The sequence below is a fragment of the Lissotriton vulgaris genome, unplaced genomic scaffold, assembly GCF_964263255.1.
Source record: "Lissotriton vulgaris unplaced genomic scaffold, aLisVul1.2 SCAFFOLD_227, whole genome shotgun sequence".
Classification (NCBI taxonomy): domain Eukaryota; kingdom Metazoa; phylum Chordata; class Amphibia; order Caudata; family Salamandridae; genus Lissotriton; species Lissotriton vulgaris.
Window position 1 is genome coordinate 747083 of NW_028242055.1, and position 12513 is coordinate 759595.

The 12513-nt window shown below is 55.6% G+C and overlaps 1 protein-coding gene across 1 annotated transcript in view; it reads left to right on the plus strand.

Annotated features, from left to right (window-relative positions):
* The first annotated feature begins 3211 nt into the window (after window positions 1–3211).
* Window positions 3212–12513, plus strand: part of LOC147669078 (apolipoprotein L5-like) — a 198569-nt gene continuing 189267 nt past the window's right edge. The window contains exon 1 of the mRNA XM_086948239.1: window positions 3212–3314. The gene's annotated coding sequence lies outside the window, so the exon portion shown is untranslated. The remainder of the gene's footprint in view (window positions 3315–12513) is intronic.

Below are 12513 nucleotides of genomic sequence, written 5' to 3' on the forward strand. Positions count from 1 at the left end.
GCAGACCTCTAGGAGGGCACTCAGGTGAGCAGATCTCTGGGAGGGCACTCAGGTGAGCAGATCTCTAGGAGGGCACTCAGGTGAGCAGACCTCTAGGAGGGCACTCAGGTGAGCAGATCTCTAGGAGGGCACTCAGGTGAGCAGATCTCTAGGAGGGCACTCAGGTGAGCAGAAATCTAGGAGGGCACTCAGGTGAGCAGATCTCTGGAGGACACTCAGGTGAGCAGACCTCTAGGAGGGCACTCAGGTGAGCAGACCTCTAGGAGGGCACTCAGGTGAGCAGATCTCTGGGAGGGCACTCAGGTGAGCAGATCTCTAGGAGGGCACTCAGGTGAGCAGATCTCTAGGAGGGCACTCAGGTGAGCAAATCTCTAGGAGGCCACTCAGGTGAGCAGACCTCTAGGAGGGCACTCAGGTGAGCGGACCTCTAGAAGGACACTTAGGTGAACAGACCTCTTGGAGGGCACTCGGGTGAACAGATTTCTAGGAGGACACTCAGGTGAGCAGATCTCTAGAAGTGCACTCAGGTGAGCAGACCTCTAGGAGGACACTCAGTTGAGCAGACCTCTAGCTGGGACCTCAGGTGAGCAGATCTCTAGGATGGGAAAGTCTCGGGTGAGCAGATCTCCAGGAGCAACCTCAGGTGAGCAGATCTCTAGGAGGGCACTCAGGTGAGCAGATCTCTAGGAGGGCACTGAGGTGTGCAGATCTCTAGCAGGACACTCAGGTGAGCAGATGTCTAGGAGCGACCTCAGGTGAGCAGATCTCTAGGAGGGCATTCAGGTGAGCAGATCTCTAGGAGGGCACTCAGGTGTGCAGATCTCTAGGAGGACACTCAGGTGAGCAGATGTCTAGGAGCGAACTCAGGTGAGCAGATCTCTAGCAGGACACTCAGGTGAGCAGACTTCTAGGAGGGCACTCGAGTGAGCAGACCTCTAGGAGGGCACTCAGGTGAGCAGACCTCTAGAAGGGTATTCAGGTGAGCAGATCTCTGGGAGAGCACTCGGGTGAGCAGACCTCTAGGAGGGCACTCAGATGAGCAAACCTCTAGGAGGACACTCTGGTGAGCAGACCTGTAGGAGGGCACTCGGGGAAGCTGAACTCTAGGAGGGCACTCTGGTGAACAGACCACTAGGAGGGCACTGAGGTGAGTGACCTCTTTGAGGGGACTCAGGTGAGCAGACCTCTAGGAGGGCACTCAGGGAGGTTGATCTCTAGGAAGTCACTCAGGTGAGCAGACCTCTAGGAGTGCACACGGGTGAGCAGACCTCTTGGAGGGCACTCAGGTGAGCAGATCTCTGGGAGGGCACTCAGGTGAGTAGACCTCTAGAAGGGCACTTAGGTGAAGAGACATCAAGGAGGGCACTCAGGTGAGCGGATCTCTAGGAGGACACTCAGGTGAGCAGATCTCTAGGAGGGACCTCAGGTGAGCAGACCTCGAGGAGGGATCTCAGGTGAGCAAACCAGTTCTCCAACCTGACTATCCTGGTAGAGCAGAGAGGACATGAGTGCATCCCCTCCTAGGGGTTCACACAGCCACAGGTGAGCAGACCTCTACAAGTGCACATAGTGTGAGAATAGCAGCACTCAAAGGTGCAGGTCAGACTCCCGATACATGGCCCGGCACACTATCCCCCATAGCTTGCGATTCTCCCGGAAATCGTACCCGGTACCGGGCCTGCCACCTGCCGCGACGGTCTTGGGGAGGTGGCGCTGGTCTGACTCCGGACAAAGAAAACCAGTGCGGCCACCTCCACCGCGCTGAAGATCTCCGGGGCTGTTACTGCCTCCCCCCTTAACTTCCCGCATGTTCTTCATGGATCCCTTTGCCATGGTCCTGGACAGGAAAGGAAAATAAAAAATAGGAAAGAGTAGGGAAAAAGTAAATAAAATAAGAGTCAAAAAAGTAGTTTTTAAAGTAACCAAAAGTTTAAAAAATATATATATAGATGTTGAAAAAACAAGGGATAGATAATGAATAAAAAAGATTTTTAAAAAAGTTCAAAGAAACAAAGCATTGCAAAGATTAAGGGAAGATTGAAAAGGCATGCCTAGAACCATAGCACAGGTTCTGCTGCCAGCCCTTCAATGCACAGGTGCTGCAGCCCTCCCTCGATTCACAGGTGCTGCAGCCCTCCCTCAATTCACAGGTGCTGCAGCCCTCCCTCAATGCACAGATGCTGCAGCCAGCCCTTCAATGCACAGGTGCTGCAGCCCTACCTCAATGCACAGGTGCTGCAACCCTCCCTCAATCCACAGGTGCTGCAGCCCTCCCTCAATGCACAGGTGCTGCAGCCATCCCCTCAATGCACAGGTGCTGCAGCCATCCCTCAATGCACAGGTGCTGCAGCCAGCCCCTCGATGCACAGATGCTGCAGCCAGCCCTTCAATGCACAGGTGCTGCAGCCAGCACCCCAATGCACAGGTGCTGCAGCCAGCCCTCCGATGCACAGGTGCTGTAGCCAGCCCCTCGATGCACAGATGCTGCAGCCAGCCCTTCAATGCACAGGTGCTGCAGCCAGCACCCCAATGCACAGGTGCTGCAGCCAGCCCTTCTATGCACAGATGCTGCGTCCAGCCCTCCAATGCAGAGGTGCTGCAGCCCTCCCTCAATGCACAGGTGCTGCAGCCCTCCCTCAATGCACAGGTGCTGCAGCCAGCCCCTCAATGCATAGATGGATGGCTCGGACAACAGACTTGGAGTGCTCCTGACTCAGCCTGAGGACAAACGGCGGGTAGGCAGGGATCCTTAGTAGTTCTGATTGGTGCCAGAGACGGGAAGTGGCAGGGATTGAAAGAGCGCATTGCAGTAGGGGCTTCTTTGAGAAGTCTCCAATTGCACCTGCTAGTCACTGTGTTTGTAGTATGTAGTACAGATAGATTGCAGACCTTGCAAGATGGTGTATCTCACTACAAAGACAGATTTCACAGCATAAGTTTGTACCAGACCATGTCACGAAGATTGACAGCCCTGGGGACCTCTCTGGAGGGTGTAAGCAGCCAGGGTGCAGCCTGCTCACAGCCCTGGGGACCTTCAATGAATCCCGTCAGATAAGCACTACTCTCGCCCAGCCACCCTTGCTCCCCAGCGATATAAGCTTGGCTCATTTCTTCCTTCACAGCTGCGCCCACACACCAGGCACTAGTCAGTTTGAAAGTGAAAGTACAAGTCAGGAGGGAGGGAGGGAAGGAGGGCTCTGGGCTTCCTCTGCTGTATTTACAGCTGCAGCGACTTCAAAGCTGAGACTGCGACGAGAGCAGAGAAGCAGCTATCACGGGTGCAGGTCTGAAGCCACAGCCAGGAGGACACTCAGGTGAGCAGATCTCTGGGAGGGCACTCAGGTGAGCAGACCTCTAGGAGGGCACTCAGGTGAGTAGACCTCTAGGAGGGCACTCAGGTGATCAGATCTCTAGGAGGGCACTCAGGTAAGCAGACCTCTAGGAGGGCACTCAGATGAGCAGACCTCTAGCTGGGACCTCAGGTGAGCAGATCTCTAGGAGGTCACTCAGGTGAGCAGACCTCGAGGAGGGCACTCAGGTGAGCAGACCTCTATGAGGCCACTCAGGTGAGCAGACCCCTAGAAGGACACTTAGGTGAACAGACCTCTAGGAGGGCACTCAGGTGAGCAGACCCCTAGAAGGACACTTAGGTGAACAGACCTCTAGGAGGGCACTCAGGTGATCAGATCTCTGGGAGGGCACTCAGGTGAGCAGACCTCTAGGAGGGCACTCAGGTGATCAGATCTCTAGGAGTGACCTCAGGTGAGCAGATCTCTAGGAGGGCACTCAGGTGAGCAGACCTCTAGGAGGGCACTCAGGTGAGCAGATCTCTGGGAGGGCACTCAGGTGAGCAGATCTCTAGGAGGGCACTCAGGTGAGCAGATCTCTAGGAGGGCACTCAGGTGAGCAAATCTCTAGGAGGCCACTCAGGTGAGCAGACCTCTTGGAGGACACTCAGGTGAGCAGATCTCTAGAAGTGCACTCAGGTGAGCAGACCTCTAGGAGGACACTCAGTTGAGCAGACCTCTAGCTGGGACCTCAGGTGAGCAGATCTCTAGGATGGGAAAGTCTCAGGTGAGCAGATCTCTAGGAGGGCACTCAGCTGAGCAGATCTCTAGCAGGACACTCAGGTGAGCAGATCTCTAGGAGCGACCTCAGGTGAGCAGATCTCTAGGAGGGCACTCAGGTGAGCAGATCTCTAGGAGGGCACTGAGGTGTGCAGATCTCTAGCAGGACACTCAGGTGAGCAGATCTCTAGGAGCGACCTCAGGTGAGCAGATCTCTAGGAGGGCATTCAAGTGAGCAGATCTCTAGGAGGGCACTCAGGTGTGCAGATCTCTAGGAGGACACTCAGGTGAGCAGATGTCTAGGAGCGAACTTAGGTGAGCAGATCTCTAGCAGGACACTCAGGTGAGCAGACCTCTAGGAGGGCACTCGAGTGAGCAGACCTCTTGGAGGGCACTCAGGTGAGCAGACCTCTAGGAGGGCACTCAGGTGAGCAGACCTCTAAGAGGGCACTCAGGTGAGCAGACCTCTAGAAGGGTATTCAGGTGAGCAGATCTCTGGGAGAGCACTCGGGTGAGCAGACCTCTAGGAGGGCACTCAGATGAGCAAACCTCTAGGAGGACACTCTGGTGAGCAGACCTGTAGGAGGGCACTCGGGGAAGCTGAACTCTAGGAGGGCACTCTGGTGAACAGACCACTAGGAGGGCACTGAGGTGAGTGACCTCTTTGAGGGGACTCAGGTGAGCAGACCTCTAGGAGGGCACTCAGGGAGGTTGATCTCTAGGAAGTCACTCAGGTGAGCAGACCTCTAGGAGTGCACACGGGTGAGCAGACCTCTTGGAGGACACTCAGGTGAGCAGATCTCTGGGAGGGCACTCAGGTGAGTAGACCTCTAGAAGGGCACTTAGGTGAAGAGACATCAAGGAGGGCACTCAGGTGAGCAGATCTCTAGGAGGACACTCAGGTGAGCAGATCTCTAGGAGGGACCTCAGGTGAGCAGACCTCGAGGAGGGATCTCAGGTGAGCAAACCAGTTCTCCAACCTGACTATCCTGGTAGAGCAGAGAGGACATGAGTGCATCCCCTCCTAGGGGTTCACACAGCCACAGGTGAGCAGACCTCTACAAGTGCACATAGTGTGAGAATAGCAGCACTCAAAGGTGCAGGTCAGACTCCCGATACATGGCCCGGCACACTATCCCCCATAGCTTGCGATTCTCCCGGAAATCGTACCCGGTACCGGGCCTGCCACCTGCCGCGACGGTCTTGGGGAGGTGGCGCTGGTCTGACTCTGGACAAAGAAAACCAGTGCGGCCACCTCCACCGCGCTGAAGATCTCCGGGGCTGTTACTGCCTCCCCCCTTAACTTCCCGCATGTTCTTCATGGATCCCTTTGCCATGGTCCTGGACAGGAAAGGAAAATAAAAAATAGGAAAGAGTAGGGAAAAAGTAAATAAAATAAGAGTCAAAAAAGTAGTTTTTAAAGTAACCAAAAGTTTAAAAAATATATATATAGATGTTGAAAAAACAAGGGATAGATAATGAATAAAAAAGATTTTTAAAAAAGTTCAAAGAAACAAAGCATTGAGATTAAGGGAGGATTGAAAAGGCATGCCTAGAACCATAGCAATGAATCAAAAACAAGATGGCCGCGCCCATTGCGACCGCATGGGTAAGTTCTCAAAATATTTCCCCCGCGAGCACGCAAAAATGAAAGCAAACACACAATTGCGGCCCGCAAGTAGGAAATGCACAACGCAACCATGCAACTGGCGCCCGGAAACGGAAATACGCAACGCGAACACTGAAAATAAGATGGCCGCGGCCATGTACGACCCTATGGGTAACCTTACGGTCAACACGCTGAAAAAAAAACCTGCGAACACGCAAAAAAAAATCCACAAATTTGCAGATTTTGCGGACCGCGAATTTGCTTTTGTGCGAATTCACATACCGCGAATTTGCAAATTTCGCCCATACTTAGGGGGCTGGTCTGTAGAAGTGCACACAGGGACAAGAATGCAGGTCTGTAGAAGTGCACACAGAGACACAAGTGCAGGTCTCTAAGAGTACACACAGCCACAGGAGGGAAGGTCTCTAGAAGTGCACACAGGGACAAGAAGGCAGGCCTCCAGGAGTGCAAACAGCCACAGGCGGGCAGGTATCTAGGAGTGCACACAGCAAAAGGCAGGCAGGTCTCTAGGAGTGCATACAGCTACAGAATGGCTGGTCTCTAGGAGTGCACACAGGGACAGGAGGGCAGGTCTCTATGAGTGCACACAGCCACAGGCGGGCAGCTATCTAGGAGTGCACACAGCAAAAGGATGGCAGGTCTCTAGGAGTGCATACAGCCACAGTAGGGCAGGTCTCTAGTAGTGCACACAGGGACAGGACAGGAGGGCAGGTCTGAAGGAGTGCACACAGCCACTGGAGGGAAGGTCTCTAGGAGTGTACACAGGGACAGGAGGGCAGGTCTCTAGGAGTGCACACAGCCACAGTAGGGCTGGTCTCTAGGAGTGCCCAAAACCAAAGGAGGACAGGTCTCCATGAGTGCACGCACCCACAGGAGAGCAGGTCTCTAGGAGTGCACACAGCCACAGGAGGGCAGATATAGGTAGTATAGACAGACACAGTCAGACAGGTCTCTAGGAGTGCACATGGCCACATGAGGGCAGGTCTCTAGGAGTGCACACAGCCACAGTAGGGCAGGTCTCTAGGAGTACACACAGCCATAGGAGGGCAGGTCTCTAGGAGTGCACACAGCCACAGGAGGGGCGGTCTCTAGTAGTGAGACAGCAACATGAGTGCAGGTCTCTAGGAGTTCAAACAGACACAGGAGGGCGGGTCTCTAGGAGTGCACACAGCCGCCGGAGTGCAGGTCTCTAGGAGTGCACACAGCCACAGGAGTGCAGGTCTCTAGGAGTGCAAACAGCCCCAGGAGGGCGGGTCTCTAGGATTCCAGACAGGGGTAGGAGGGAAAATATAGGGAGTGCACACAGACACAGTGAGGCAGGTCTCTAGGAGTACACACAGCCACATGAGGGCAGGCCTCTAGGAGTGCAGACAGACATGGGAGGGAATGTCTCTGGGAGAGCACACAGCCACAGGAGGGCAGGACACTAGGAGTGCAAACAGCCAAAGGAGGGCAGAACTCTAGGAGTGAACACAGGGAGAGGAGGGCAGATATGGGGAATGCACACAGACACGGTCAGGCAGGTCTCTAGGAGTGCACACAGCCACATGAGGGCAGGTTCTAGGAGTGCACACAGCCAATGGAGTGCAGGTCTCTAGGAATGCAAATATCCACAGGAGGGCAGGTCTCTAGAAGTGCACACAGCCACAGGACGGCAGGACACTAGGAATGCAAATAGCCACAGGAGGGCAGGTCTCTAGGAGTGCACACAGCCGCCGGAGGGCTGGTCTCTAGGAGTGCACACAGCCACAGGCGGGCAGGTCTCTAGGAGTGCACAAAGCCACAGGAAGGCAGATCTCTAGGAGTGCACACAGCCACAGTAGGGCTGGTCTCTAGGCGTGCACGCAGCCACAGTAGGGCAGGTCTCTAGGTGTGCACACAGCAACAGGAGGGCAGATCTCTAGAAGTGCACACAGCCACAGGAGGGCAGGTCTCTAGGAGTGCACACAGCCACAGGAGGGCAGTTCTCTAGGAGTACACACAGGCACAGTAGGGCAGGTCTCTAGGAGTGCACACAGCCACAGGAGGGCAGATCTCTAGGAGTGCACACAGCCACAGTAGGGCTGGTCTCTAGGCGTGCACACAGCCACAGTAGGGCAGGTCTCTAGGAGTGCACACAGCTACTGGAGGGCAGTTCTCTAGGAGTGCACACAGTAGCAGGAGGGCGGGTCTCTAGGAGTGCACACAGCCACAATAGGGCAGATCTCTAGAAGTGCACACAGCCACAGGAGGGCAGGTCTCTAGGAGTGCACACAGCCACAGAAGGGCAGTTCCCTAGGAGTGCACGCAGCCACAGTAGGGCAGGTCTGTAGAAGTGCACACAGGGACAGGAGGGCAGTTCTCTAGGAGTGCACACAGTAACAGGAGGGCGGGTCTCTAGGAGTGCACACAGCCACAATAGGGCAGATCTCTAGAAGTGCACACAGCCACAGGAGGGCAGGTCTCTAGGAGTGCACACGGGCACAGGAGGGCAGTTCTCTAGGAGTGCACGCAGCCACAGTAGGGCAGGTCTGAAGAAGTGCATACAGGGACAGGAGGGCAGGTCTCTAGGAGTGTACAAACCCGCAGGAGGGCAGGTCTCTAGGAGTGCACACAGGGACAGGAGGGCAGGTCTCTAGGAGTGCACACAGGGACAGGAGGACAGGTCTCCAGGAGTGCAAACACCTACAGGAGGGCAGGTATCTACGAGTGCACACAGCCACAAGAGGGCAGATATAGGGAGTGCATACAGACACAGTCATACAGGTCTCTAGGAGTCAACAGTGCCACAGGAGGGCAGGTCTCTAGGAGTGCATATAGCCGCCGGAGGGCAGGTCTCTAGTAGTGCAAACAGACACAGGAGGGCAGGTCTCTGGGAGTGCACAAAACCACAGGAGGGCAAGTCTCTAGGAATGCACATCGGGAGAGGAGGGCAGATATGGGGAATGCACACAAACACGGTCAGGCAGGTCTCTAGGAGTGCACACAGCCACATGAGGGCAGGTCTCTAGGAGTGCACACAGCCACAGTAGGGCTTGTCTCTAGGAGTGCATACAGCCACTGGCGAGCAGGTCTCTAGGAGTGCACAGAGGTATCGGAGGGCAGGTCTCTAGGAGTGGACACAGCCACAGTAGGGCTGGTCTGTAGGAGTGCACACAGCCACAGTAAGGCAGGTCTCTAAGAGTGCACACAACCACAGGAGGGCAGGTTTCTAGGAGTGCAAACAGCCACATGAGGGCAGGTGTCTAGGAGTGCAGACAGACACGGGAGGGAATGTCTCTGGGAGTGCACACAGCCACAGGAGGGCTGGACAATAGGAGTGCAAACAGCCACAGGAGAGCAGGTCTCTAGGAATGAACACAGGGAGAGGAGGGCAGATATGGGGAATGCACACAGACACGGCTAGGCAGGTCTCTAGGAGTGCACATAGCCACATGAGGGCAGGTCTCTAGGAGTGCACACAGCCACAGGAGTGCAGGTCTCTAGGAATACAAATAGCCACAGGAGGGCAGGTCTCTAGAAGTGCACACAGCCACAGGAGGGAGGACACTAGGAATGCAAATAGCCACAGGAGGGCAGGTCTCTGGGAGTGCACACAGCTGCCGGAGGGCTGGTCTCTAGGAGTGCACACAGCCACAGTAGGGCTGGTCTCTAGGCGTGCACACAGCCACAGTAGGGCAGGTCTCTAGGCGTGCACACAGCAACAGGAGGGCGGGTCTCTAGGAGTGCACACAGCCACAAGAGGGCAGATCTCTAGAAGTGCACACAGCCACAAGAGGGCAGGTCTCTAGGAGTGCACACAGCCACAGGAGGGCAGTTCTCTAGGAGTGCACACAGCCACAGTAGGGCAGGTCTCTAGGAGTGCACACAGCCACAGTAGGGCGGGTCTCTAGGAGTGCACACAGCCACAGGAGGGCAGATCTCTAGGAGTGCACACAGCCACAGTAGGGCTGGTCTCTAGGCATGCACACAGCCACAGTAGGGCAGGTCTCTAGGAGTGCACACAGCTACAGGAGGACAGTTCTCTATGAGTGCACACAGTAACAGGAGGGCTGGTCTCTAGCAGTGCACACAGCCACAATAGGGCAGATCTCTAGAGGTGCACACAGCCACAGGAGGGCAGGTCTCTAGGAGTGCACACAGCCACAGGAGGGCAGTTCTCTAGGAGTGCACGCAGCCACAGTAGGGCAGGTCTGTAGAAGTGCACACAGGGACATGAGGGCAGGTCTCTAGGAGTGCACAAAGCCACAGGAGGGCAGGTCTCTAGGAGTGCACACAGTAACAGGAGGGCGGGTCTCTAGGAGTGCACACAGGGACAGGAGGACAGGTCTCCAGGAGTGCAAACACCTACAGGTGGGCAGGTATCTACGAGTGCACACAGCCACAAGAGGGCAGATGTAGGGAGTGCATACAGACACAGTCAGACAGGTCTCTAGGAGTAAACAGAGCCACATGAGGGCAGGTCTCTAGGAGTGCATACAGCCGCCGGAGGGCAGGTCTCTAGTAGTGCAAATAGACACAGGAGGGCAGGTCTCTGGGAGTGCACAAAACCACAGGAGGGCAAGTCTCTAGGAGTGCACACCGGGAGAGGAGGGCAGATATGGGGAATGCACACAAACACGGTCAGGCAGGTCTCTAGGAGTGCACACAGCCACATGAGGGCAGGTCTCTAGGAGTGCACACAGCCACAGTAGGGCTTGTCTCTAGGAGTGCACACAGCCACAGGCGAGCAGGTCTCTAGGAGTGCACACAGGTACTGGAGGGCAGGTCTCTAGGAGTGGACACAGCCACAGTAGGGCTGGTCTGTAGAAGTGCACACAGCCACAGTAAGGCAGGTCTCTATGAGTGCACACAACCACAGGAGGGCAGGTGTCTAGGAGTGCACACAGACACAGCCAGAAAGGTCTCTAGGAGTGCACATAGCCACAGGAGGACAGGTCTCCAGGAGTGCACACAGCCACAGAAGGGCAGGTCAAGTGCATACAGCCACCGGAGAGTGGGTCTCTAGGAGTGCACACCCGGAGAGGAGGGCAGATATGGGGAGTGCACACAGCCACAGGAGGGCAGGTCTCTCGGAGTGCACACAGCCACAGGCGGGCAGGTATCTATGAGTGCACACAGCCACAGGCAGGCAGGTATCTATGAGTACACACAGCCACAGGAGGGCAGGTCTCTAGGAGTGCACACAGCCACAGTAGGGCAGGTCTCTATGAGTGCACACAGCCTAAGGCAGGCAGGTCTCTTGGAGTGCACACAGCCACAGGAGGATAGGACTCTAGGAGTGCGCACAGGATGGCAGGTCTCTAGGAGTGCACAGATGGACAGGATGGCAGGTCTCTAGGAGTGCACATAGGGACAGGAGGGCAAGACACTAGGAGTGCACACAGCCACAGGATGGCAGGTCTCTAGGAGTGCACACAGCCACAGGTGGGCAGGTCTCTAAGAGTGCACACAGCCACAGGAAGGCAAATCCCTGGGAGTGAACACAGCCACTGGAGGGCAGATCTCTGCGAGTGCACATAGCCAGAGGAGGACAGGTCTACAGGAGTGCACACAGCCTCAGGTGCGCAGGTCTCTTGAAATGCACACAGCTAGAGGAGGGCATGTCTTTTTGAGTGCACACAGGCACATTAAGGCAGATCTCTAGGAGTGCACACAGCCACAGGAGGGCAGATCCGTGGGACTGCACACAGCCACAGGAGGGCAGGTCTATAGGAGTGCACACAGCCACAGGTGGGAAGTTCTCTAGGAGTGCACACAGCCACAGGTAGGCATATCTTTAGGAGTGCACACAGCAACAGGAGGGCAAATCTTTAGGAGTGCACACAGCCACAGGAGGGCATACCTTTAGGAGTGCACACAGCCACAGGAAGGCAGGTCTCTGGGAGTGCACTCAGCCACAGGAGGGCAGGTCTCTACGAGTGCACACAGCCGCAGGAGGGCAGATCTCTAGGAGTGCACACACCCGCAGGTTGGCAGATCTCTGGGAGTGCACACAGCCACAGGAGGGAAGATCTATGAGAGTGCACACAACCATAGGAGGGCAGGTGTATAAGAGTTCCCACAGCCACAGGTGGGAAGGTATGTAGGAGTGCACACAGCCACAGGTAGGCATATCTTTAGGAGTGCACACAGCCGCAGGAGGGCATATCTTTAGGAGTGCACACAGCCGCAGGAAGGCAGGTCTCTAGGAGTGCACACAGCCACAGGAGGGCAGAGTCTGGGAGTGCACACAGCCACAGGTGGGCAGATCTCTAGGAGTGCACACAGCCACAGGAGGGCAGATGTTGGACTTGGCCCTTCTGGCAGGTCCACCCCAGAAGTTTTTGCTTGTTATATGTAACATGGGGATGGTGATTCCCACTCTGACTGCGTGTAGTGAGAGAGGCCTGCCCTCCCATAGGAATGCATGGGGAATGTATGTGTCCCTGGTAGTTCCTGATGCATGGGGTGTGCAGGGTCGAGCCTGGTATGTGCGAACTTGTGAGAGTGAATGTTGCGCAACGGTATATGCGGTATGATTGTGTCTAGTGTAGAAGTGCCACTTTTAGAAGTTGGCATATTTGTGTAATCTGTGTCTGGCGCGTGATTGGCTGAGGCTGGCTGGTCAGCCTGGCTCCAAGAGTCTGGGAGGGTCTTCCCCGGTGGGGAATGGAGTGTTTAACATGCTGATGTGAGGGGAGTAGTGAGCCTGAGCCTGCTTGTGGATTTACTGTCTGGTTTGAGGGTCCTGAATGAAGCTGGGTTTTCCCCACACAATGCTGGCTCCACCCCCTGGGGTGCGTCTGATGTCCCTAGCCTGGCCAGTGAAAAGAATCCCCCATAACCAGTTCTAGC